The following is a 25,023-nucleotide window of genomic DNA, read 5'->3' on the forward strand; positions in this document are numbered from 1 at the left end:
AGGAGAGTAATACCTGCTTCCATATTTGTCCTTTTTTTCCCTTTTTATGTTTTAGAAATGTTAATTATTTATCGTAGATAAACATTCCTAAAAGATTTAGATTTTTTTCTCTCCTAAGAATTCAAACAAAATTGTGTTTGGGCAGAAGCAAAGAGAATGTTTCGCAGTCATGGGCCAAAATGTATGTTGAACATTAATTTATTCTGATACCTTAAATACAGTTGATTTCATGATTTTAAACCTAAAGGATATATTTTCCATAAGAAAGTCACTGAGACCAGGTTATCTCTTCTAAACTTGTTCCATTACGCCTTTCACCTCACGAATGACCATTTTGGGTAATTTCCTCAAGTTAATTTTTTAGCTTTATTTTTCCACTTTAAGTCTTATTAAGATAACCTCATGAGTTTTATATATATATATATGTTGGAGTCCTCGCGGCTCGGCCTGTGGGGCCGACTCTCTCGGTCAGTGACTCATGTGCCCCCGCAGCTTCTGTTACCACTAAGTGCACAAGACTCACTCGTGTACATTCCTAGACCAGCTCTCTATATTAAGTTCTAGAACAGAATGCGCGATTGTCTTGATGAGTTTTCTTTTGGATGTGTCAAAGGCATCTCAAACTCAATATGTACAAGACCATATTTTCGATCTTCCTTCACAGACCTGGATCTCTTCCAGTCTTCTTAGTAACCCAAGTCAGACTCGACACCTCTCTTCCTCACCTCAGCTCACGTTCCATTTATCCTCCAGTTCTTCAGATTTGCCTACTGGTGGCTCCTAAATCCATCTATGTGTTTCCATCTCCATCATCACAACCCATAAATTTAGCATCGTCTCTCACCTAGACTGTTTGTTGCAAGAGCATCCTCACTGCCAACTGAAGATTTATTAAAAAAAAAAAAAAAAAGACATGGATGACAGAGAGCACTCAAACGTGTGTGTCAGCTCTGAGAGATTGGTCGAGAGTGTCAAGGATTCCAAATCCACATCTGAGCACAGTACCTAACTCATTGGCACCATCTGCCATGGGGACCGGTGGTGGTATCGTAGTTTGTCATTGCCATCCATATAGGTAGTAGTATTGGCATCTGATTTATTTTTATTTTATTTTTTTATTATTAAATTTATTGGAGTGACGTTGGGTAATAAAATTATATAGGTTTCAAGTGTACAATTCAACGTCTGTATATTGCATTGTATGTTCGCCACCTGAAGTCGGATCTCTTTCTGTCACCATGTATTTGACCCTTTTGCCTTTTTCTGTGTCCCACCTCCCCTCTTCCCCTCTGTAACCACTAAACTCTTGTCTGTGTCTATGGGTTGTCTTGCTTATTGCTTTTAGTTTTATACCCCACATATGAGTGAAATTATATGGTTCTCAACTTTTTCTGTCTGACTTATTTCACTTAGCATGATAATCTCAAGGTCCACCCGTGTTATCACAAATGGCAGTATATTTTCTGATGGCTGAGTAATATTCCATTGTATATATGTACCACATCTTCTTTGTCCAGTCATCTATCAAGGGACATTTTAGTTGCTTCCATGTCTTGGCATCTGATTTAAATATCTCAGCTATTAAGGTGCAGAGCCTTTTGAAAATGGGCTTTGTAAATTTGGAATTTATCTACCTTAGATCTCCTGATATGTAGCTTGGTGTTAGCATTTACAAGGAAATACAGAAACAAATGTTGAAGTTCCCTGATTTACCTTCTTTTTAATATTTTCATTTTATTATGTAATAGTTATGGTCCTGATGATTATACATAACAAATTGCTTACAGATAGCAAAACCTAGGAAATCTGAAATCTCAGCATGGAAATGAAATGGCATGAGGGTGTGACAATGTGCAGGAACTCACCCAGACCTCTTTATTAGAGGTGGAAGCCATCTCTTGAAGACGGAAAGGGGAAGTTAGAGAAGAAACCATGAAAGAGCAAAGGTAGATACTGACATGACCCTCGCAAGGGTGAGAAACAATGTATTTTAAAATATTTTAAGTAAAAATATGCCATACAAAATTTTTGCTCATTTAACTGTATAGGTCTTAGATATGCTTCTATGTTAGTACAAATAGGTTTGGTTTGCTTAATTTTTTTGACTACTTCAGTTTTAATTAAACAAAATTAATTAAAACTGGTTTTGTTGACATACGAAGCTACAATAATCTAGACAGTGCCCAATATTTTGGACAAAATCTGAAATGTTTGTTAGATAATACGGAGGTTCCCCTAATCAAGAAATTTGCTACTAAGTAACACAATCTCAAAAAAATGAGTGAATTGTTAAAAAAAAAATAAAACCACATTGCTTTTGGATGGGTCTGTTTTCCATTACAGTGCTTCTTTAAACCTCTTCAAAATTTCTGAATTCTTATTGTACTTTTAGTGGTTAGAAACTCGTAAAGGCCTTTAGGCCTTGTCTGCAGAAAATATTTTCAGGGACAGCACAGAAGCACGGAATTCAATTGGATCTCAGAAAATTATTTAATCTAGTCTTCTGCCTGAAGAGGTCTTCAACTAAATTAGCCCAGATGGTTGCTCCCCAGAACTAGAAACAAACAAGCAAACAAATCCTTGTTGTCTGAGAATGTCTACTTCAGAGTTTTTTTTTTTTATTCCTGTCTAATGCAAAAAGGAAAAAAAAAACCTGATGAAATACTGTCTGTAAAGTATTAACTAAATTGGAATGCCATTTGGATAGTAATATTTTTATGGTTTGCTGTAAATAAATATTTTTGATTAATGTGACTGGTTATATTCCAAGTATTCCAAGATTTATGTTTTTATTCTTATGTTTTTGCAGCCTGTGAGAAGTCCTATAACCTTTATGCTGCAGAGAAAATTGTAATTTTTCACAGATATGAATGTTCATTCAGATCTAATATGGAGACAACCAACAGTTCTCTAATATCTTTTCCTTAAAGAATGATTATATTTAGTGGGTCTCAGCAATAAAATCACTATAATGAGGAATAAAAGATTGTAAATAAGAATAACAATGTTGTTAATCATACAAGTTAGCCGTTTATGGCACATTCCTATATCTGAAATATTTCCATAGGAAATAATGCTAAAATCCACATTTACTTATAATTAGACATAATACAAACCTTCTCTCATTATAGTAGTTGCTCAAATCCCAATTCAACTTAATTTCATTGACTTTGATTTTCTGGACTAAAAGCATTAAACTTGAGCTAGTGAAAAATGTATAATATGTGCATTCAATTAAGAAGTAATTAGATACTCAATCACCCTTACAACACACCAGGGATTAGGGAAGAAGGAAGAAAAATGTGACTCACTGTAGTGTATAAAACAGTTTTGTTAATTAGCTTAGTGCTAAATGAGATTGAGAAAGTGTCAAAGTATCATAACATAGGTTTACTGCTGAATAACTTTAAAAGCTAAGTTTAATGTTTTATGATACTTGGATGCAGAGTAATGTAAAAATGACCAAGCTATATGATTTATCCCAGAGTTTCGATTAAAGTTTATGCATTCATTCTGAGTTACACATATTAGTGAATGATGGGAAGGTAAAAAGCAAATGCTTTTTTTACATTTCAGACATTCTGCTGAATTTTATCTAATTTAATCCTCACAACAATTCTGTAAGGCATGTATTTTTATTTTCATTTTAAAGATAAAAAAACTGAGGCTAAGAGGGGTTGAGTAACTTGCTCCAGGTCACGGCCAATAAAGTGCAAAGCAATGATTCAGACCTAGGGAAGTCTAATGGCAAACCCTGAGCTCTTTTCACTATGCCACATTTCAAATGACAAAGGGCAGAAAATTTTGAAGTCCTTGTATACTTTGCCTCCTTACCTCCTTTAGGTAAGTTACTGGGAATGAGATTTCTGGGGGAAAGGACGTGCATGTTTTTATTTTTGGTAACATATTGCTAAAATACCCTCTATAAAGGGTTATGCTAATTTACGCTTCCACCATTAATTAAATATTTTAGAGAAGGCGTTTTTGCCATTTTTAAATCAATTTCTCTGTATGCTTTTCATCTCTCTCTCTTTTTTACTCCTCACTTTTTTGAAATGTGTTTATCTCCGTTTACCTGTTGGAATTGCCGTGGCAAGAATCACCTTTGATTTCTTTCTCTTTTTCTCTTCATTCCCATGTCTCCAAATATAATACATGTACATGGCAGAAAATTCAAACAATACAGAACAAAAGGAAGAGAAAGCGCATGTCTCTCAAACCCTCCTCTCAGTGACAGCTGTCACCGGCACGGGGGTGTTCTGGCGAACAGGGACACCCTGTGGCACAGTAGGGGATGGCTCAGGTTGCACTCTGACTCCACCACTAATTAGTCGTGTGACCTTGAAAAAGTTACTGATATCTCTAAGTCTCTTCATAACTAAAAAGGCCATAATAGTGTGTGCCTTTTAGGGCGGTTATGAAGCTATGATGAGCTAATGTAATCAAAGTGTTTAATAACATATTTTTGGTCCACAGTGTAAGTATTCAATAAATGTAACCTTTTACATTATTTTGTCATTTCGATCTCTCTTTATGCATATATCTCATATGGATAACTAGACATATAATATTCCTTATGGGACTCTATTATTCAGGCTATTTTTCTATCTGCTTGATAATATATCTTTTCATGTCATTGGATATATGGCATACTTTTAAATGATTGTATATAAATTCCTTTAAGTATGTACCAAAATTTATTGAGCTATTCCTTTATCATTGTACATTTAGGTCATCTCTGATATTTTGCTATAATCAACACTACAGTGGTGAACTTATGCATTTATTTCAATGCAAATTGCTCTCTCCAAGAGTTACGTCAGTTTATGCTTCCACTAACGATATACCCAACTGCACATTTATTTCTATTTACCTTTACCAACACTGAGTATTTTCAGTTTTTTATCCTTTGCAGTCTGATTAAACATGACTCTGTTCTGTTATATTAAGTGTTTCCTGCGAATACATGGTTTTATTCCTGAATTCCCTGTTCTCTTCCATTGATCTGTCTGTTCATCAGCATTGATCACAATGTTGGTGACGAGAGTGTATCTTTCAGTATTTGGTAGGACAAGATCTCTTACTAATCTCTGGCAGAATTTTCCTAGCTGTTTTCATATGTTTAATTCTCCCAGATAAACTCTAGGATCATTTTATCAGAAAGAGTGAAATAAAAAATAAAAGAAAAAGATCAGAAAAAGAGAGTGAGGGGGGAAGAAAAAGAAAGGAAAAGTAATCTTGCTAGAATTTTTCATTTGGATTGTATTGAATGTATCGAGTAATTTGAGGAGAATTGATATCTTTACAATACTGAACCTTTCTGTCAAGGAACAATGCATAGATCAGTGCATAGATCTATGCTTGTTAAAGGGTTTTTTTTTTTTTTTATGTTCTTTCTGTGTTGTATAGTTCTCTCTTCTCATTAAATTTACTCCAGGTTGTGTGTTCGGGCTCTGGAGCTGGACTGGGGTGTGGCTTGATGGGGAACATGGCACTTCCACTTGCTGCTCCACAGCTTGGGCAAATTATTGATATTCTTTCAGCCTCAGTTTCCTCCTGTGGGAAATGGAGATAACTAAGAGTCGTACCCCTTAGAGATGTCGTGAGGAGTAAACGGAACATTGTAAAATGCACAGTGCGGTACTTAGCAGAGGGCTAGCACTCCATAAATGTGAGCAATTGCTGATATTGTTATTTATCGATTTCGATTGCTGTCATTTTCCATTATATATTTATATTGATTAATATTATTTCATTGAAAAAAAAGAGTTCCATAAGTCTGTCCTGGCTTTCTTACTAATCTTTCGTATAGTTTCCAGTAATATTTTAGCCGATTGTTTTGAGTTTTCTAAATAGGCCATGATCACATATGTAAATAATGATAATTTTATCTTCTCTTTTCTAATTTTAATATTTATTATTTTATCGTATCATCTAGTACTTTCAGAATAATGTTAAATAATTAACAGTGATGTCTGGTACCCCTTTCTTATTTCTGATTTGCTTGGATTTTTACTTCTAAATCCAGTGACATTTTCCTCGCTCTCTCTCCTTTGAATCTTCAAGAGCATTCGACACCCTTGACTTCTTTCTTCCTGTCTTTATTTTCCTCCCTCATGAGCTCATACTGTTTCCAGTGGGTATGTTGAAAATGAAGGTATATGCCCTTGCTTGTCATGGAGGGACATTTATTTTTAACCTTCTGTTTTGTGTATGTTAGTGTTCAAGGGGCTGTGTGAAAATATAAGCATAGTCCGACAGAGACTTGCCCCTGAAGGAGCTTACAGCCTAGTGCACACAACTAACTCCGAGCCAAAGCAGCACATGGCAGCCTCCCTGACAGAGAGGGCTCTGCCTGCGTACGGGAGAAAGAGACCATTCTGAGAGGGAGTGTCCTCATGTCGAGCATACTGCTATTTCTTAAAAGAGTCTTATTTTGGAGATTTTACATTGAGTTTTTGTGCTTAATGAAGGACACTTTAGTAGGTCATCAGTGAGCTAAGCCAGACTTGCTGGAACTTAGGTCAGCCCTGTGACCTGCAGCAGCCTCTGAGACTTAGGACGTGTGCACACATGTGCTTTTTAAATTTTTGATAGCTTTTCAGGAAATTCTCCAATAGTGATTTGATTTGCACTCATTCCCTAGGGTCTCTTCATAGAGGATAATTTAAGGTTCAGAAATAGTCACATGAAAGACGGCATCTGTTATAATTATATTGAAATAGCTGATAATTTAGAAGACTTCTTAAGATATGGCCATACTTCAAGGTCTCATTACAAACAATGATCATTGTATGATAGAACATTTCCTTTTATAGTTAAGCTTTCTTATTATTTATGTGTAGATAAATGAGTATATGGAGGAAGTCTCAAAGGGGAGAAACTCAGTCTGATTACCTTTGTATATTCAAAGTGTCATTTCTTTCGACTCTTTCACCAAAATATTTATATTCTGATTACTAAGTAATATTGTAGAAACTTTAGAAAATACACAAATATGTAAAAAGGAACTTTTTAAAATCAAATAATGATAATCTGTTAAACATAGGCAATCAATTTTGTTTCCACCACAAATTGCAGTAAAATAACAGGAAAGAGATTTTTTTTTTTAAGTGCACAAAGCTACAAGGATAGAGAAAACAAAAGAGGAGACAACAGCAACCGTATATTGGAAGCTGGAAGCAGATGGTTGTGTGGTAATGGATTTCGCAGATGTGAACAACGAGCCTGTTTACGTGACAGAATCAAAGTCCCAGGAATTGGTGGCAACAGATATCTCTAGAAGTTAGAGAGAAAGGAGGCTAAATCATCTGTTTAGGTTAAAAGCTGTTTTAGAAGCAGTTACATCCCCAAATCCTTTCCCAGTCTTTTGTAGAGGCCTGGGGATACCCTTCAGACATGATAAAGAGAGTCTTTCTATTAGGGACACAGGCACAACTGAGGATCAGGATACATCACTGAAAAGAGGATGATTAAATAATAACCTCATGCCTTGTGTTCCCCTCCTCTCCTACTTGGCCTCCAATATATTGACAGAAAGGCCCCTACTTAGACAGGTGGCTGGAAGGATCTTTCTGGAGAATCTGACACCTAGTGACTTCTCTACTGAAATAGCCCAGCTGGCTTATACTGTGGTGAGGATACAACAGATAAGCACCCCTAGTGTGTGTGGAGCTTTCACTCCAGTTTTCTTGTAGTGGTTGTTCCCTTTCTCAGGTATGAGCTATTAAGGATATTTGAAGAAAATCTATAACATGTAAGAGTCCAAAACAAACAGAAGAATGCAAAGTATAAGAAAGAAGTACTTAGGAAGGGAAAAACTTCAAAAAAGTAATCATTCACATCTTCAGAGAGGTTAGGAAAGAAATCGCACCCATGACATAGGATGCTATTAAGAAAAGGAATCTGAAAAAAAAGAGCCTTTGGAAATTCAAAACACGAAAGCGGAAGTGAAGAATTTTATAGCAGAATCAGAAGTCAGAATTGAAGAAATTTGTCAGAAAGTAGAGCAAAACCAAGAGAGAATAAAATAAGAAAATTAGAGGACCAGTTTAGGAGCTTCATTATCCAAATAGAAAAGTAGAGAGGACAGAGGACATGGAGGAGAGGAACCAGCGACAAAACCATTCAAAACATTTTCTCAGAACTCATGGACGTAATTTATAAATCGTAAGGACTCACTAAATTTCCAGCACGGTAAATCAACGTACACTTACAGTAAGACACTATTATTGTGAAATTTCTTAACACTGAGGGAAAATTATGGGGAGAATAAAACAAAGAGTTTTGAATTTGAGTATGAGACTTCTCAACAGCAACACTGGAAGCTAAAAGTCTGTGAAGCATGACCTTCAGAATTCGGAGGGAAAATTACAACCCACCCATCATTCCTTACCTAGTCAAACTTTGAATAATTTGAAATGACTTTTCAAAGTCATTTCAGACATAAAAGTCATTGGAAATTTACTTCCCAGGAAACTGCTGGAAGATATGCTTCACCAAAATGGAGTAAGCCAAGAAAACAGATGTGGGATTCAGGAAACAGGAGATCTGACAAAGGACAAAGGCAAAGAAGATTGCCAGAAGGATGGTGAAGTAGGAGTGCAGCACACAGGGTGTCAGTCCAGATGCGAGCAGAAGAGAAGGCTCTAGAAGAGTTTTGTTTAGGAAGATGAAATTATAGACTGCATGATATGTCTTAAATTCTTGAGAGGAAAGTCAGGCAATTGGTAGTTTTGACTTGAGTGCATAGAAAACTAAGGTGGGAAAAACCCAAGGTAATTCACTCCAGAGAAAACAAAAAGACGTTTGTTAAATTGCAATATTAATGCATGTAGTTCAGCTCTGAATAATATTTACATCATCACAATAATTGAAGCTGAATATTGATCCAACCAAAATTACTGCGTAACCATTTTGGGAAAATGGGGTGAAGGGAAGGCTCTGTGTGTGTGTGTAGGGGCTGACAGGAGGAAAGAGGGTCACATCTTCATTCTCTATAGGAAAAGTGACAGACAATACTAAAATAGAAAATTGAAAAGGAGCAAAACAATCACACTACTTAGCTCTGTGATGTTAATACAATAATCGGCTGAAAGACTTGAAGAGGAAGAAATTGGTGTCATATGGGACAGTGGACTGATAGTTTTTGTAACTAACCTTTTAGAACTATTTAACTTTGAAGTATGTGCATATTTAATTTTGATGCAAATAAAAAAGTCTGCAAATAGGAGCAACTGCTACTGTCATTTTGTTACACTTTTTAATGTATGTGTAAACACACACACACACACACACACACACACACACACACACACACACACTTTCTTGGAGTGTTTGCTTTGGGCCAGATATTGTGCTGGACCTGGGGAGCACAGCGCAGATGAGATCGAGTGTGATTCCATCCCTTGAAAGCTTTCTCTGAAATGCTGAAAGGTCAATTTCAGACATTCGCTATGGAAAATATTAGGCCATACAGTACTGTAGGTCAGTTTTCAGCAGTGAGTGAAATTGTCCCTAGTGGTTCAGTTATATGCCTGGGAGGCACCGTTGTCATATCTGTTGTCATATTACATTCTCACACAAAACCTCTGAAATATAGGTACTGTTAAGCCTTCTGAGGCTTAGAAGGGACACGTAGATTGCCTAAATTCTTACAGCAAGTTGATGACAGAGCTGGGATGTGAACTTGAGTCTCCCTGATTCCGAATTCGTACCCCATATTGGGATCAATTGAAATATTTCCCAGGTAATCTGGTATCTGCCGTGAACAAGATCAAGTGTTCATCTTTTGAGGGAGCTAAAATAAAGATCATCCTCGGAGTGCGTTGGCATTGGGAGGTGATATTTTCTTTGGAAAAAAAAATTGACAAAAGCTCAATAAGCATAGGATATTATTTTTAGTTTCTTCTGTGAGAGATTTTAGCAGAATGAGTACCTAAATATACCAGCAGAGTCCACACTCAGGTAAATTAGAATTCATTTGGCATTTATTGAAAAACCTTTAAGTCAGACCCTTAGAACTTTAAAAACGAAAGTGAGAGCAATGAGCACGTGCCTCTGTTGCCACGTGGATATATATTCATTGTTGAAATCCTTTGGATTAAGATTTGACCTTGTGTGATTAGAGTGATTGCATATTTTCTTACCTATATTTGGTTTAATTGATGTTTTGGACCATGGTAGCTTAATTTTTAGCATAATTGGATATATTCTTAAATTTTATTACTTTCATAAACTTGGAATATTTGCCTCTAGGCTAGATTTTCCTGAATATATTTGTTCTGCAGAGCTCTGGGCCATCGCGGTGTTTGTTAAGTCAAGGGTGACAGTCCACATAAATTTGGAGGCTCCTGGATATAATAGTCTTGTTTTGGAGATTTACAATGCATATTAGCATATTAGAGGCTCTGAGGTGGTTTTGTATGAAAGAACCATATTTTATTATATTTAACCAGAGTTTTCACAGATTTTTTGAATATGGATTTGTTTTTCTAATTGACTTCTAGAGTTATATGGAACACATTTTAGGAATCAGAGGACTGTAGGTTATATTTCTTTTGCAGAAAATTCATACTTCATGACCTTTAGGCTCCTTTGAGCTCTGAAATGCAGTGGCTTTACAATTTTGGTCATCAGTCAGTTTCACGTCAGTCACTTTGATTTAAAATTTCTTGGGTTGTGTTTAGGTAAGAATATGCAGAATGACCTTCTGAATGAGAAGGCACAGGCCACCCACACGGGGTCTACGGGTCCTGCCCATGGCATCTGAGCTCCCACTTTGGGGAATTGAAGGCACAGTTTCAGTACCTTTACACAGTGGAAACACGGTGTCCTGTGGGTAATTGCTTACTGATCCCAGGATGGGGGCACAGTGAGCCTTGGGAAAGGTAGTTTTCCGTCCCAGGTCCCGAGTGAGTGGGAGTATAGAGCAGGATAATAAACACCTATTACTTATAAGGTGGCTGGGGCAGCGGTCCCTAAATTTTCATGGGCTCAACTCTGAGTGGTCATTTTAAAAGGTGCCCTGGGAAAGCAAGGCCGAAACTGGTGGTGGGAATCCTCAGCTTGAGTCCTTACCTAAGCGTCCTGCCTCCCGTGTGAGATGGATTTTCATACTGCAAAAATCCTAGACAGCAACTCGGAATGGCTGGGTTCTCATCGCATGGGTTAAAATTGTCAAATATATACATTAAAAATATTTTACCTTTGAAATTATAGCTTTGAGGCATAATCTAAAGGATTTGGTCATGACTCACTACCTTATTTGAAATGTAGTTTGGAAATATATATCCCAGTATTATAAATATTTTCTAATAAATTGTTCCAGAGCTTATATATATTTATATGTACATATGCATACATGTGAAGACATGTTTATATATATATATATATATATATATATATTATCCCATATATATTTGTATGTGTGTGGATGTGCCTGTGTGTGTGTGTATTATTGTGTTATTGTGTGTGTGTGTGTGTGTATATATAAACACATATACGTATATACACACACACACGACTTTTCATATCACACACATAACATATATGGACAATAGCATATATATATATATATATATAAACATGTCTTCACATGTTTCATATATATAAACACATATATATATATACACACACACAGGCACATCCACACACATAACATATATGGACAATTTTAAAGTATACTCCATTGTATCATAATTATTAAGGAAGGAAGTCATTTGGTTTGTTTCCAGTTTTTGTTTCCAGTGAATATCCTTGCACATGAAATCCTTGTCTGGTTGGTTGGTTATATCTCTATGATAAACTCCTGGCAGTGTAATTCCAGGTCAAAAAGTATATGCATTCTAAATTTTATGGATGTTTATTGTCCAAAAGATTGCACTAGTTTACATTTAGTAACTGTATGTGTAAGTTTCACCACTCCCAACTCGCAACAGAAGTGGGATGTTATTAAACTAAAAGCTGATGTCATTTTCCTAAGTGGAAAATTCATGATCTCAAAAAGTACTCTCAACTCGCAACAGAAGTGGGATGTTATTAAACTAAAAGCTGATGTCATTTTCCTAAGTGGAAAATTCATGATCTCAAAAAGTACTATTGTTTCATACATTATCCTCTATTTATTATTTATTCACTTATTTAATAGAATTGTGAAGTTATTTGGGGACTAAGAGGAAGTGATCTTTGTGCTCAAGCAGTTACCACTTGAGATTATTACACATGAAATTAACAACAATAACTGAAAGCTTAATTTTATTATTAAACACGATATGTAAATTTTTGTTTAGAAACAGTTCAAACATTAATGTATTTATTTTATTTGAAAATATTTGTTTCTATGCAATTTTTCATTAATAGATGCTGTCGTAGCCATAAAATTATGGCAGACTTTGTGGAAAATTTGCAGAGATGACAAACTTGAGCATGAAGATATTTTTGAAATTTCCACATTTTCTTATGCAGTTTTTAGTTTTCACTGTCGTTTGTTTGACTGTAAAAAGACTTTTCAGTCTGCTGTGGAAGAATGTCAGTAATATAATTGACTCATTCTTTTTGCATAAAGGAGGAAGACAGTGGTCCTATAGTGCCCTTGGATGAGAATCGGAAACTTTTGAACTGCAGCTTCGTTTTATGCTCAAAGCCTGCATTGTTTGTCTTCATCTAATCCAGCTTTGATGGACATCTGTGGTAGTTCCCTGTACACATGCTCGAATGAAATATTATAAATGGCTGTACATTCAAAAGAAACCCCATATTATATAGCCACATCACTGCTGCTGGGATTCATATTTTTGCACATACTGTTTATTGTTTATGTGTAGAAGAAATGAAACTAGTTTTGGAGTTATTATGAATATATATCGTGTGTTAATATTGAGGCAGAAAAATGCATTAACAGTCCTTCATTTCCTGTCTCCAACAGAAAATTCACTCCTTCGGAGAATAATGTAAGTCTTGATAATAAAATAAGAGTTTTGATCAAGAACAACGTGCGGCTTCAAAGTGGAACATAAAGGATTAGTAAAAATCATATCTCATGTTATTTTTCAGCCCTCATACCACAATTGGTTTGTTATTATGGAAAATAATTTGGGAGTTAATGCAAGAACCTAATACTCCCTTTATATATTGCTTTCTTAGTAAAAGGATTTATTTGAATATATGAATCTAATTATATTTATTTGCTATATTAAAAGCTGTGGTTTCTAGGAATTTGAGAAACATATAGGAAATAAATAGGACAAAAAGAAAGCATTTTTTTCCATAGTAGAAACATGAATTTAATAGTATCCTATAATAATTTAGTGTTGTACATTTTTCGACTTTAGAATATTTTATTCTATGAATTTCACATCTTCGATATATTGAGATGTTTCTTTCCGAGACGACCAACATTATCTTTATCTTAATTATTTTTAAGTGCTACTGACAAAGCATATGCTTAGATACAGTTAGATGTGACACAATGAGATAAATTATGTAAAACAGTAGAGTGCCTGGCACAAAGCAAGTACTTAATAAATGTTTGTTGTTATAATTCTTGTTGTCAAACTAATAACTTCAATAACATAGTCCCGTTTTGGGGGTATTCTGTGATGCAAAATATCTAAGTTAGAAATAGAAATAATACATGTGGAATAAGCATGTGATGAGAGATTTTAAGTGTGTTGAGGAGAGGTTGTAATAGTGAGGGCATTAAATTCAAATAAAAATCACACCAAGTATCTGAAAACGGAAGTGTAGAAGGATCGTGGTGGAACTTTGAGCCGAGAGAGAGAGGACTAGAGCTGCGGCAGAGTGAGGAGAAGCAGAGGCTCTGGAAAGGTCAGGGTCTGTGGTAGCCGTGGACCACGTTAGGGCAGAGTCAGGTGGAGCCTCTGAATCCAGGCCAATCCAGCCTGGATTCTTTCTTTTTGTGGTTTCTCATACATATACAGAAATGAAGAAATGGCAAAACACAGTTACAAAAACTGTGGCATATTTAAACATTTATATCTTACTGACTAAAACTGATACCACATGCTTGCCAAACATTGGCTGCATGTGTAGCCTCGTTGATACTTCACATCAAAAGGCAAACCCTGAAGCCTTTCGGGAATGAGAGGCCGAATGGCGCTGCTGGCCTCTTTTGGTTGACCCTGTGTTCAGGCCCTGAGACAAAATGGTACACAAGACACCCAGACTCTCTGCCCCTGATGCATTTGGGACAGAACAGCCAGGGGCTGTTCTTGGACCTGACTTCTGACGCTTATTGTAGTCTCCACCCATCTATTTCTTAAAATTCCAAAATAAACATAACTACGAAAACAAATTCAAATGATTTTCAAGGTGGTACCTAGTTTCCCATATTTCCCTTGCCAATATATATTTTAATTGAAGCAGTCAAATTTATTTGCTGTACATTTTCTGAGTCAAAAAATAGAAATGAACTACTTGGTTCAGTGTGTGGTATCTGTTGTGAGCTTGTGTGGAAGCTTAATATCCTCTAGTAAGGAAAACCCCTTCATTTAACAATTAGGTACCTCAGACCAGACTGTGAATGCTGCTCATATGATGCTTTCGCAGGAATGAATTTGAAAGGGTAATTTGTTAATCAACGAAAATACAAAGAACTGATCTCAAATCTGTTCTGTTTTGATGGCATGGGAAAATAAATACAAGGCATATAGTGGACACTGAAATGGGAGTGGAGCCTCCCAAAGCAGAAGTGTGTGTGCGGCAGGGGAGTTAACTAGGGATAAATGACAAATTTCAAAGATCTTGAAATTTAATTTAGCATGGATTTTGTTTGCCTAACAGAGGGGGAAAAAGCATCTAAAAGCATCTCTGATTCATAATAATTAATGTACTGATCCTAAGTAATATTGTTCTTAGAAAGTTGTCAGTTAAGATAATTTGAGTTCTCTTTTTTTATTGGTCAGTCTAGCTAACGGCCAGCCAATATTATTGTTCCCTTCAGAGAATCAACATTTAATTTCGTTGGTTTTCTCTACAGTGTTTCTATTCTCTATTTTATTATGTTTTACTCTGATCTTTATTATTTCCTTCCTTCTTCTTGCTTTGGATTTAATTTGTCCAGTATCTTAAGGTGAAAGATTAAGGTGTTGATTTGAGATCTTTTTTAATAAAATCATTTATAGTTATAAAATTTCCTCTAAGCATTGCTTTAGCTGCATTCTGTAAATTAATGTTTTTATTCATCGCAGAGTGTTTTCTAACTTGCTTTGCAACTTCATTACCTCATGGTTATTTAGGTATGTGTTGCTTAATTTCTACATATTCATGAATTCCCAAATTTCTGTGATTGACTTATATTTCCCTCCGTGAGGTCAGAAAACATTGCATGATTCCAATCCTTTTAAATCTGTAGAGGCTCGTTTTATGGTCTAAGACATGGTTTATCCTGGAGAATGTTCTATGTGCACTTAGTAGAACCTCTGCTCTCTGAGTAGGGGTTGGGGGGAAGTGACCCACAAACTCTTGGTTATAGTCCCTAAGGATTTAGCCTCTGCTGCCTTTTCAGTATCCATTGATGGGGAGCTGAAAGAAGAGGGTGCCCCATCTTGGCCGACCCCACCTAGAGTGGAGATTTCACCGTGCCAAGCTGAGAAAGGGGAAGGGAAGGGGTGGGTTTCTGGCTCAACTTCCGAATACTCTCATTGTTCTTACTGAGATTTAGGAGATTTTCTTGAATAAATGCTTTTGCATTTGCTATATGTCTTTAGAATTTCCAGACACTTTAAATGGTTTTTTTAATTTTTTTTTTTAATTCCACCAGTTATGGCTCCTCATGTTGCCATTCTGGATACAATTCCCTGTCATTTAAGGTAGCACATTACTCAAAATATTAGGTTGTCGGTTCTCTTTTGGAATTTTCACTTGAGTAGGCACATTTTTCAGAATTTTGTGTCAGATATCGTTGTGATTAAGGGTAGACTCATGCTTTTTAGTAACTTAAAGTTTCTTAAAATGAGGTTGACATATCAGTCATTAACTCACTGAGTTAATTACTTGACAATTTTGTTTCACCAATTTATTTCTCTATTTAATTAATTAAAAGTGATTAATTAGTATGTGCTGGTTAATGCTTTCTATGTCTTAACTCTACAGATTTAACCCCAAGATGGAATGTGTACAAATAGATATCCAGAAAACCTCATTCTTTAATAATCTGTCCAGTTCTATTGTAAAATATTAATGCAGCAAATATCGACATGATTAAAAAAGCAACCTGTATTAATTTAATGCAGAATATTATCTTGGGTCATAGTATAGAGTATGATAAAAAAGATGAGGCGTTACACCAATGGCATAATGCAGCCCCTAAGGTTATGCACACAGAACCTTTCTTTCCTTTTTTTCTGTGTTCCTTTCCTTAGCTTAGAGTTGTTTCCTGTGCTACTTGGGTATGAAACTGGCACTCACGAGGTAATGAGGTTCTGAGACATACATGACCCTCCAGATGCTTTCGACAAAGAGAAAAACAACACAGAAGAAAGTATTTTAAATTGGAAATTTTGTATCGTGTCAGACCTAGATTACATTTTAATAAAACAAACTAAATGTTTCATGCTTCAGGTTGTACAGGAATACCTATTGAGAATTGATGCTATTGAGTTTTGAGGGACTTTCCGGTATCTGAAACTTAAGTGAATCTGCATACACGACTGCCTTGTAGCGTTTTTCCTCTCCAACTGGAACACTGTAGTTCTAGTGAGTCAACAGAACTTAGAAATTTCTTAGAGCTGCTCCAAAGACCAGAATATGCTTGTTTTATTCCCTTTGGGCCTGATTCATTTCCAGAATAACTCTACTGAACAATTCCTTTGTTAAACTTTAATTGCTTTCAAATTATATTGGAATTCAGTCATCCTCAAAAGGAGTTTTTTCCCATGAAATTGTATTAGAATCTGGCCCAAAGGTATTTTTTTTTAAAAATGCAGATCAAAGTCTATACATTGCATGAAAAATATTTTATCTTTTACATAAAGATGCTTACTTATGGAATAAAAGTAATCTACAGTATTATTATAGCCCAAGACTAGGATGAAAACTGACCCCTTGCAATTTGTCACATTAAATAAATTTCCTTGCAAATACTTTTTTTGAACAAATCTCATTTGAATGAAAAAATCTTAATATGAAAAACTATAATATATGATTTCTCTTTTTTCTACTCATATTTAGAAATTATATGGAATAGTTCCAAATATTCAATAAATATATTTGGAGCCCTATTGAAAAATTCACATGCAAGTCTGGGGAAGTCTGTTACTATGTTTTCGCAGAAAGGGACTTGCCTCTGCTTTGGGCCTCAGCCGTTTTGGTGGACAAGGCCCACCTTCATGATGGCTAAACTCAGCCTTCACACATAACCGGAAGTGTGAAGCAGTTTGGGAAAAACGGATACCAGGTGAGAAAAGCCTATAAGTTCACACATTTTTGTTTTCTAAGTCTACAGAAAGGAAATGTGAATACGATTCTTGTGAGTAAATCGGTCTTCCCAGGAAGAGGAAGTAATGCTTCTAAAGCATCAAGGGGGTGATTTTCTCATTTATGTAAGTGTGAGAAAATGTCCTAAGTGGCACTGTGTCATGAGAGACAAGTAGCGGGTGAGCACTTAACTCAAGGAATAGTCCTCTCGTATAGGTTAGGACTGTTATTACTGTTATCCTTGCACAAAGTACATATTTGAAAACATTTTATGGACACTGATTATGCCTATTATTTCTCAACACAGTTCCGACGCTTGGGCTGCGGCCTTGCGTTTTGTCCTCAGGGCCTCCCTGAGAAGATCGTGGGATCTACTATTGTTAACTTGTACGTCCTTGGCAAGAGTTCACATGTTTTCAGTATTATCCCTGGGGGCTTTTCTTACCTTTGGATTACTGTCAATTGGCCTATTTTTTAACATTTCTTGCATTTATATTAAATATATTTTAATCATCACAATCATTTTGTTATGGAAATTAGCTAAAATATTTCAGATGGAAGAAACTTTTTTCTTTTTTTTTTCTAAATCATCTTTTAAAAATGGGCCAGATAGGATGACATAATTGATTTATGGGTTGTTTTTTGTTTTAAATTCTGTCCTTTGATTTAGACAAGGGAAAGCCTTCCTTTTTTTGACCAGAAAGAAAAATATGTCAAATATGTGTGGTCAGACCTATACATCCGATGAAGAATTATTTTTATCTTGAATTCCTTTAGGGTATTTCCAATACCCTAAAGTTACCAGAACAACCTTTCCCCAACAGAATTAGTTCCCACTGTCACCTTGTGAGGCAAGACAATAAGTAGTAGGAAGACAGGCGTATCTCCTCTGGCTGAAGTTGGAAAGAGAGCCACAATACACCGAGTGAAGGGCAAACAGAGGATGTCCCTGTAGGTGCGGAAATGAAAGAAGCCCTGAAGACTTCACAAAAGGAGCAGGGAATTTCAGTGAAGCCAGACCCACAGTGGGGGAGACTGTAGTAGATACAGGTCAATACCTTAGGTGATGCAAAGTGGTATTTGTAATACCATTCTCTGGGCAAAGTTTTGTGACTAGCTCTAGGGAATATGTTCTTGTGCTCACATCATGTCATGTGGCCAGATGGCAGGAATTACAAAGGTTCAAGGCATAGATGGAAGCCAGGCTCTTTGATTTGAATCCTGGATCTGAGTTCTGCCAGCAGTGCGTGACCTTCAATACTTAAATATTAAGATGTTTGTTTTTATTATTTTAGCACTCATGGGGATGTTTGAATAAGTGCTAGTATTATTTCTTCACTTCTAGGAATGTCTAAAACATTAGAGAAACCCTTTGCCATATACCTGTATTTTAATAGTTTATAAAAGAGTTCATTCACTCATTCAACAACGGTTTATTGAGCACCTTTAAAAGTTCTAGGCACTGTACTGGGTGATAGTGATGTAGTGAAGAAGGGGCAGGAGCAATCCCTGCCCTCATGGAGTTGATGGGCGTTAAGTGGGTAGGCCGCCTGCCAACTTCAGCTTGCCAGCTCTTTCTCTACTCTTCTCAGAAACTTTGCAAAAGACGTGCTTCTGTGCTCAGCCTCTTGGCATCCCAGGGCTACACCGATCTCCCCAGATCTCATCTCAGGATAACTGATAATGGCAATACCCAGTTACAGCTTTTCATTCCCAAGTCAGAATCATGAGGTGGATTTTATCGAACTTTTAATAGCAATATGACAAAATAGCAGACATGAGAAACTCCCGTAACATTGAGTAAGATATAAAGATTGAAGAACTAGAACTGCCTTGTACTTTCAGTGCCTTACCTTGTTATGACATGTATTAGCTCCATCATGAGAATGGAATGGACCATCCTTGTGGTTCTGAGCTCCCATAGTGATGGTTGCCAGGTCCGTGTGTTGATGGGTGAAGGAGGTATTTCACCTCACCAGTGGCCAAGAGCACTGGACTGTTGGAGAAGACTGCCCAACGCAGTCACCTGCTTCTCTTCTTTCTCATTCAACTTTTCTTTTTTTCAAGGACAGTCATCCCTGTGCCTATCGGCTGCACCAAGGGCCCTCTGCACAGTCATGGGCCTCTCTCTGCAGCATATGTCTATGTTAGTATGTCCTCAAATACTGAGAGGACTGTCACTCCCCAGGACAGAATCTCCGCAGGTGCTTCTCATCCTTTTTCTCTTCTTCCCACATACTAGGCACTAAAAGCAGCTATATTTCTAGGAAGGATCAACCTCAAGTAGGTGACTGAATATCGAAATACTTGAAAAAAGATGATGAAGTAATTTGTGAAAGATGAGTGAAGTCAGACTCTGAAATGAGGGATGGCCACATGTAATTTTGTATACTATTGTCTGTTGATGCAGACAAATAATTTAAGAAGTTAACTATATCTGCCTGTCCTATACTTAGGGTACAGTTTCTCTGGGTTTCAGAGTCCCTGAGGGACCCCTCTTAGAGAGGTAGGCAACTAGGCCCTCGTTGCTTGGAGGAAGAGCACAGAGGGACGTTTTGACTTTGACAAAGGGGATCCATCTTGGATAAGGAGAGCTCGGGGGTGGAGTTGAAGCTATTTCTGTTAGGAGCTTCAGTCCTGCTGGGAGTGAGGGAGCCAAGCATCTTTAGTGGTTTTATGGTTAGAGAAGCCTGTGGGGGTTCAGTGCTCGGAAAGGGCACCCCAAGGCACCACATGTGGAGGGACAGGCCGATCCAGTGACACCTGATAAACGCTGAAGCCTAAGGATTATGGACTGGGACTGGTTCCAGCATTTTGGGGGCTGAGGCTAGATCTTGTCAGGATCCCTCTGCCCATTTTTGATGCCCGAGCTGGTAAAGGGAGTCATACCCATTATTTATGTACAACAAACTGTAAAGAAGAGAAAGTAGGTGCAGACACAAATCTACAGTTACTCCTCACTAAGGAAGTATTACTAACCCTTAAGCGATGTGGCAAAGGGGACAAATGTGGCTCTCTCTGGATCCTTCTCTTGTGTTGCAGATTGTTCTCATCCAAGCTAACTACTTTTTCCCTGAGTACTGAGAATTCTTAGTTTTTTGCTTATGTACTTGCCCTAAGTGCAGTCTTGGAGGTCCCGAATTGTCTTCAGAGGATTCCTTCAGAAGCCTCTCTTTTTTCAGTAATGTTCTATGAGGTGATGACTGCCACAGGGACTTGTGGAAGAAAATGGCCGTGAGGCCACAGCCCTCTGCCTTCCTCTGCGCCGTAAGCAGCCTCGGTGTCCTTTACAGCTGCTTGTTTCTCTCTAGTGACGCCAGTATTCGCAACAATGTAATGATAGCTGTCATACTTATCACCATTCTGGCTGGAAAAAGTCACTTTCTGCTTAGGAAATGACTGGAATGAACTCCCGCATTGGCTCACAACACGCCAGGCTTCCTATGCAGTAACATGAAATCTGGGTAATACGAGGCATCATTTTTTAAATCGATTCATTCCCAGTGTTGTGTGTGCTAGATAATGACCAGGTTAAGAATTCCTACCTTTTCTTATCTCAAATGGAAAGTGAAAGAATATTTAGTTTCCAAGAGCCACTTAGCTAAGAAAGAATTGAAAGCACTGTGAAGGTAAGTGGAACTGTTGCTGTCTGGAGGACTTCCCATATCCTAAATATCAACACTCATGGCTTTCGCTTGCAATGGAGAGTCAGCATTTGGAACTCGTCTGTGACTATTCATTGCCCACTACTGAGGCACGTCTTAGGTCCAGATTGGTCAATGAAAGTGAGCTCCTCAATCGCCCATCAATGTTGGTGATCAGACTGTTTCATAATGATAGAGCAGCAAAGGCAAATGAATGCAACGTATGGATGATTTGCTTTATCTTGGTGTGCACACAGAGGAAGATTTTCATTTGCCCTTCAGCTGCCAAGCAAATATACAACACGAACAGACTTTCCAAAGCTTCTGCCTATAAACACTCTAGCAAGAGAATCCGAAGATAACGTAGACGGTTATTTGATTCATGAGTCCTAAGCTGCTGAATTTAATCTAGTTCTGGTACAATAGAATTTTAATAGTTTTGTTTTAACTGGATTTTAGACAACTTTCTAAAAAGTCAGTTACTGGATTATTGAATTGCGTAGTTAGGAAACGGCAGGACTCTGCACACCGAGTGCAGCTTTAAGTTACAAAGAGGACTGGGGGTCACTCTGGGACTGCAACTTCCATTTTCTTATAGAATGGGCAAGTCCCCTCTTGGACAGGATGTTGGTTTGTGGGAGGTGATTGTGAGTATCAGTGTGAGTCAACAGCAGCACCTGTAATTCTATCCCCACCCCCCCTGCAGTCCTAATTCTACTCTATTGAAGCCCTACCGTATTTTGTTTCTTTATAAATTTATATCACAAAATCCCAATTTATTGTATCAGTATTGATAAGTTTCTTCAATATGCACATTCCATTTATTTACATGCACAATCTCTAGTCAGGACCAGTGAATTTTCTGTAGCAATATATTTGATATGCCTTTCAATTTCCATCCATCAGAAATATTTAACAAATGTCCCCATATATTATTATGAAACTATTCCTGAAGCAAAGTATTTTCATGAATGTGGGTAGCTGATGCGTTGTCTACTTTTAGAGATGTAGAGAATTCTATAGAGCAGTCCAACTGATGGTTCCCTAAGTGATGGGGGTAAGTGATGCTGCTTCTTGAGATGTCTGCTGGAATGATGGCCAGGCTCACTCCGAAGCAGAAAATAAAATATTACATGTTACTGGAGTCACAAAAGCCCATTATGATGATTTTATACTAGTCCTATAGTCATAGTTGTCTTTTATATAATGCATGTCTTGATGCAGATTTTGCATTTTGATGAGCAGGTATCTGAATCCACAAGAGCAAGGCCTGTTGGACAGTAGGAGGGATGTGTGGAAGATGGCTGTAGATGGCATGGGAAAGGTGGACAAAGCCGAGTGCAGTAATTAAGCTCCTCCCTCTGACTTGTTTCTCTTCTTCCTCCTCTATTGCTGTTAATTAAACATGATTGCTAACATCTGACATTTCTCCCTTGGCAGTGAGGCGGACAAGGTGCAAGTCTGTTATTTATTTATTCAACAAATACTTATTGAATTCTTACTGTGTGTTGATTAGTGTGCTGGTGGTAAGGAAAACTCAAGCCTTGGCCAAAACACACCTAATTATAATTGAGAACATTTTCTAAAATCCACGTGGATGGCACAAATTATTTGTTCCAAAAAGAAAAAAAAAAAACATCTTGAAGTAAACAGGGAATGTTTTATGGAGAAGATGGGCACTTGAAAATTGGAGAGGAAGGTTGGAGGGGCAGGGGAGGAGAAGGGATCCTCCAGGTATGTAGACCAATAGGAGGAGACATCCGAGGAGGGTGAAACAGGTGGTCTGATGCAGAGTTGATGAATGGACCATTTTAGCTGAATCTAAATATACACAAGAAAGTGGAGAGGTGTTACGATCAAAGGCAGAGTGAAGGAATCAGAGTATTTTGAGAGCTAGAATATGAAATATGACCTTTATTTACAGGAAAGAATGGAGCCATTATGCAAGTTAATTATTGAGCACTGAAGTAGCAGGCATTGGAATAGACACTGAAATATCGAAGGATAAAGGATACATGGACACTTTCCTTTCAGGAAGTCACCAGGGCGGGGTGAACAGTGTTCACTAGCTTAATGCAGATTCAGATCTGGTGCCTGTGCCAGACCTGGGGCCACTCAGCAAGAGGCACAGGGCACACCGAGGCCAGCCTCCGCCTGCTCGGGGCCTGTGAACTTTTGAGAGTTTTTAAGAAAGACTGCAACGGAGTACAGGCCTAGGCCAGCTGTCTGCTGCTGAAAGAGCCTCCGGAGGTGCACACGTTGGGTGAGGCGGGGTCTTAAGGGCTCACCAAGGTGGGGTCAGTGGTGTTCACCAGGCTAATGTAGATTCAGATTTGGCTGTGTCGGGGGAGGGCTCAGCTCAGGCAAGATGGTGCCCATCTGCTAGCTGTGTGGGAGAAGAGGGCTCAACACAGGGATGATGGCGGCTGTCCCTCCAGCCCTTGCCTTGCGGCCACACAATTCAGTTGCTCCCTATGGGCAGATGGAAAGAAATCAGGGCCAAGAAGCAAAATGGAGAAGCAGATGAGGCAGGACAGGTGCTTGCTTTACCTCCTGGCTTGAGAGCCAGTGTCTGAGGCTGCCTCCTGTCTTATCTCAAGCTCTTCTCTTCATGAGTCATTCATCTAACAAGCAGATGAGTCCAGACATAAGTTGCAACCCTTACATTTATTTTGGGGGGGAGTCATTTGCAATTTTTTTACATTCCTCCTCAGGCTTTAAGAAGTATAAGATAATGATCTCTCTCTCTCTCTTTAAATGTATTGTTTATAAATTGTCTGTAAAAAATTTTGTTATGCTCATGGCTGATAACTGCCAGATAGCCTATAAGCACCTCAGAGGTTAAGGACTGTTTTCAATCTCTTTGATAGATCTGCATAGCATAGTGTTCTCCCATATACCTTTGATGCCTGACAGATTTCTCAATTAGATAACAGATTCCGAACTTATTAGCAGACAAATATAAACATCAGTGCCAACTAAATACAAATTTATTATCTTTTTTTGAATTGTAAAATATAACACGTGTATGTGTATGTGTTTCCCCTCATCTTTTCTCAGCAATTAGTGCTGAATTCATGGTAAAAATCTTTGCAATCTGGAAAGCACCCAGCAGCTTTTTAGCCTTTAATATTATCCTAAAGCCAGGTCGCCCATTTCCTTTTCGACTTGCAGACAACACAGTTGTTCAGGGTCACACACTCAGGATGGGTGTTTCTTCTTGATAAAAACTAATGAACATGTGGTTGTCTTGTTAGCTTCTGATCTTGTTTTTATTTTCTTAACGTGTTTTTTAAAAGGATGCCTGGGTCAACTGTGACACACCCAGCGCCCTCAGCTATCTTGTAACCTTGTAGGTCTCCATTTTCTCCAGGCTGCCGGAGTATAAGACTTTGGAGGTGCACATCTATAAGACAAAGTTGAAGAGGTGGGCACTGGGTGTTCCTCTGCCCACCTATGGAGAGTTGGGGGTAGTGGCTGGTTGAATAGGGAGATCTACGGGCTGAGGGATGTTTAATCTCATGAGACTCAAAGCAAGCTTGGGAGAGCTGGCAAACCCAGCCAGGTGGCTTGGCGGGGCCCATCCCTTACCTTGTCATCATCTAGTCTTCTAATGCTCTTTTTTGTTTGTTTTTAAATAGCACTCCATTGAATATTTGTATTCCTTTAAAAGATTGATTTATTCTATCCCCTTTATGACACGTGAGTGATTTTTTATTTAATGTAAGTTAGTGCACTATTTCTCATTTTGATGGGGATTTGTCTCCAGAATTAATTTCAGTCATTTCTTCTTCTCTTCATATCTTTAGCAACTCACAAACATTACTTGGAAAGACTAGTTTATGTGATTTATTGGATCTTTAAAAAACCATTAATATCTCTTCCTATTCCATAATTATTTTACTTAAAAGGTTATTAAGTTATATATTTCTTATTTAGAAGT

The 25,023-nt window shown here is 37.6% G+C and overlaps 1 protein-coding gene across 5 annotated transcripts in view; it reads left to right on the forward strand.

The window, feature by feature from the left end:
* CA8 (carbonic anhydrase 8) overlaps positions 1-25,023 on the forward strand; it is a 140,081-nt gene that overhangs the window by 78,578 nt on the left and 36,480 nt on the right. The window contains exon 9 of one of the 5 annotated variants that reach the window (XM_039868874.1): positions 665-765. The exons of 3 other annotated variants lie outside the window; for them this stretch is intronic. The gene's annotated coding sequence lies outside the window, so the exon portion shown is untranslated. Of the gene's footprint in view, positions 1-664; positions 766-12,565; positions 14,602-25,023 lie in introns of those variants that run through there. One more of the 5 variants, XM_039868871.1, reaches the window with a different exon arrangement.

Source organism: Pteropus medius, unplaced genomic scaffold, assembly GCF_902729225.1.
Source record: "Pteropus medius unplaced genomic scaffold, Ma_sr-lr_union100, whole genome shotgun sequence".
Lineage (NCBI taxonomy): Eukaryota > Metazoa > Chordata > Mammalia > Chiroptera > Pteropodidae > Pteropus > Pteropus medius.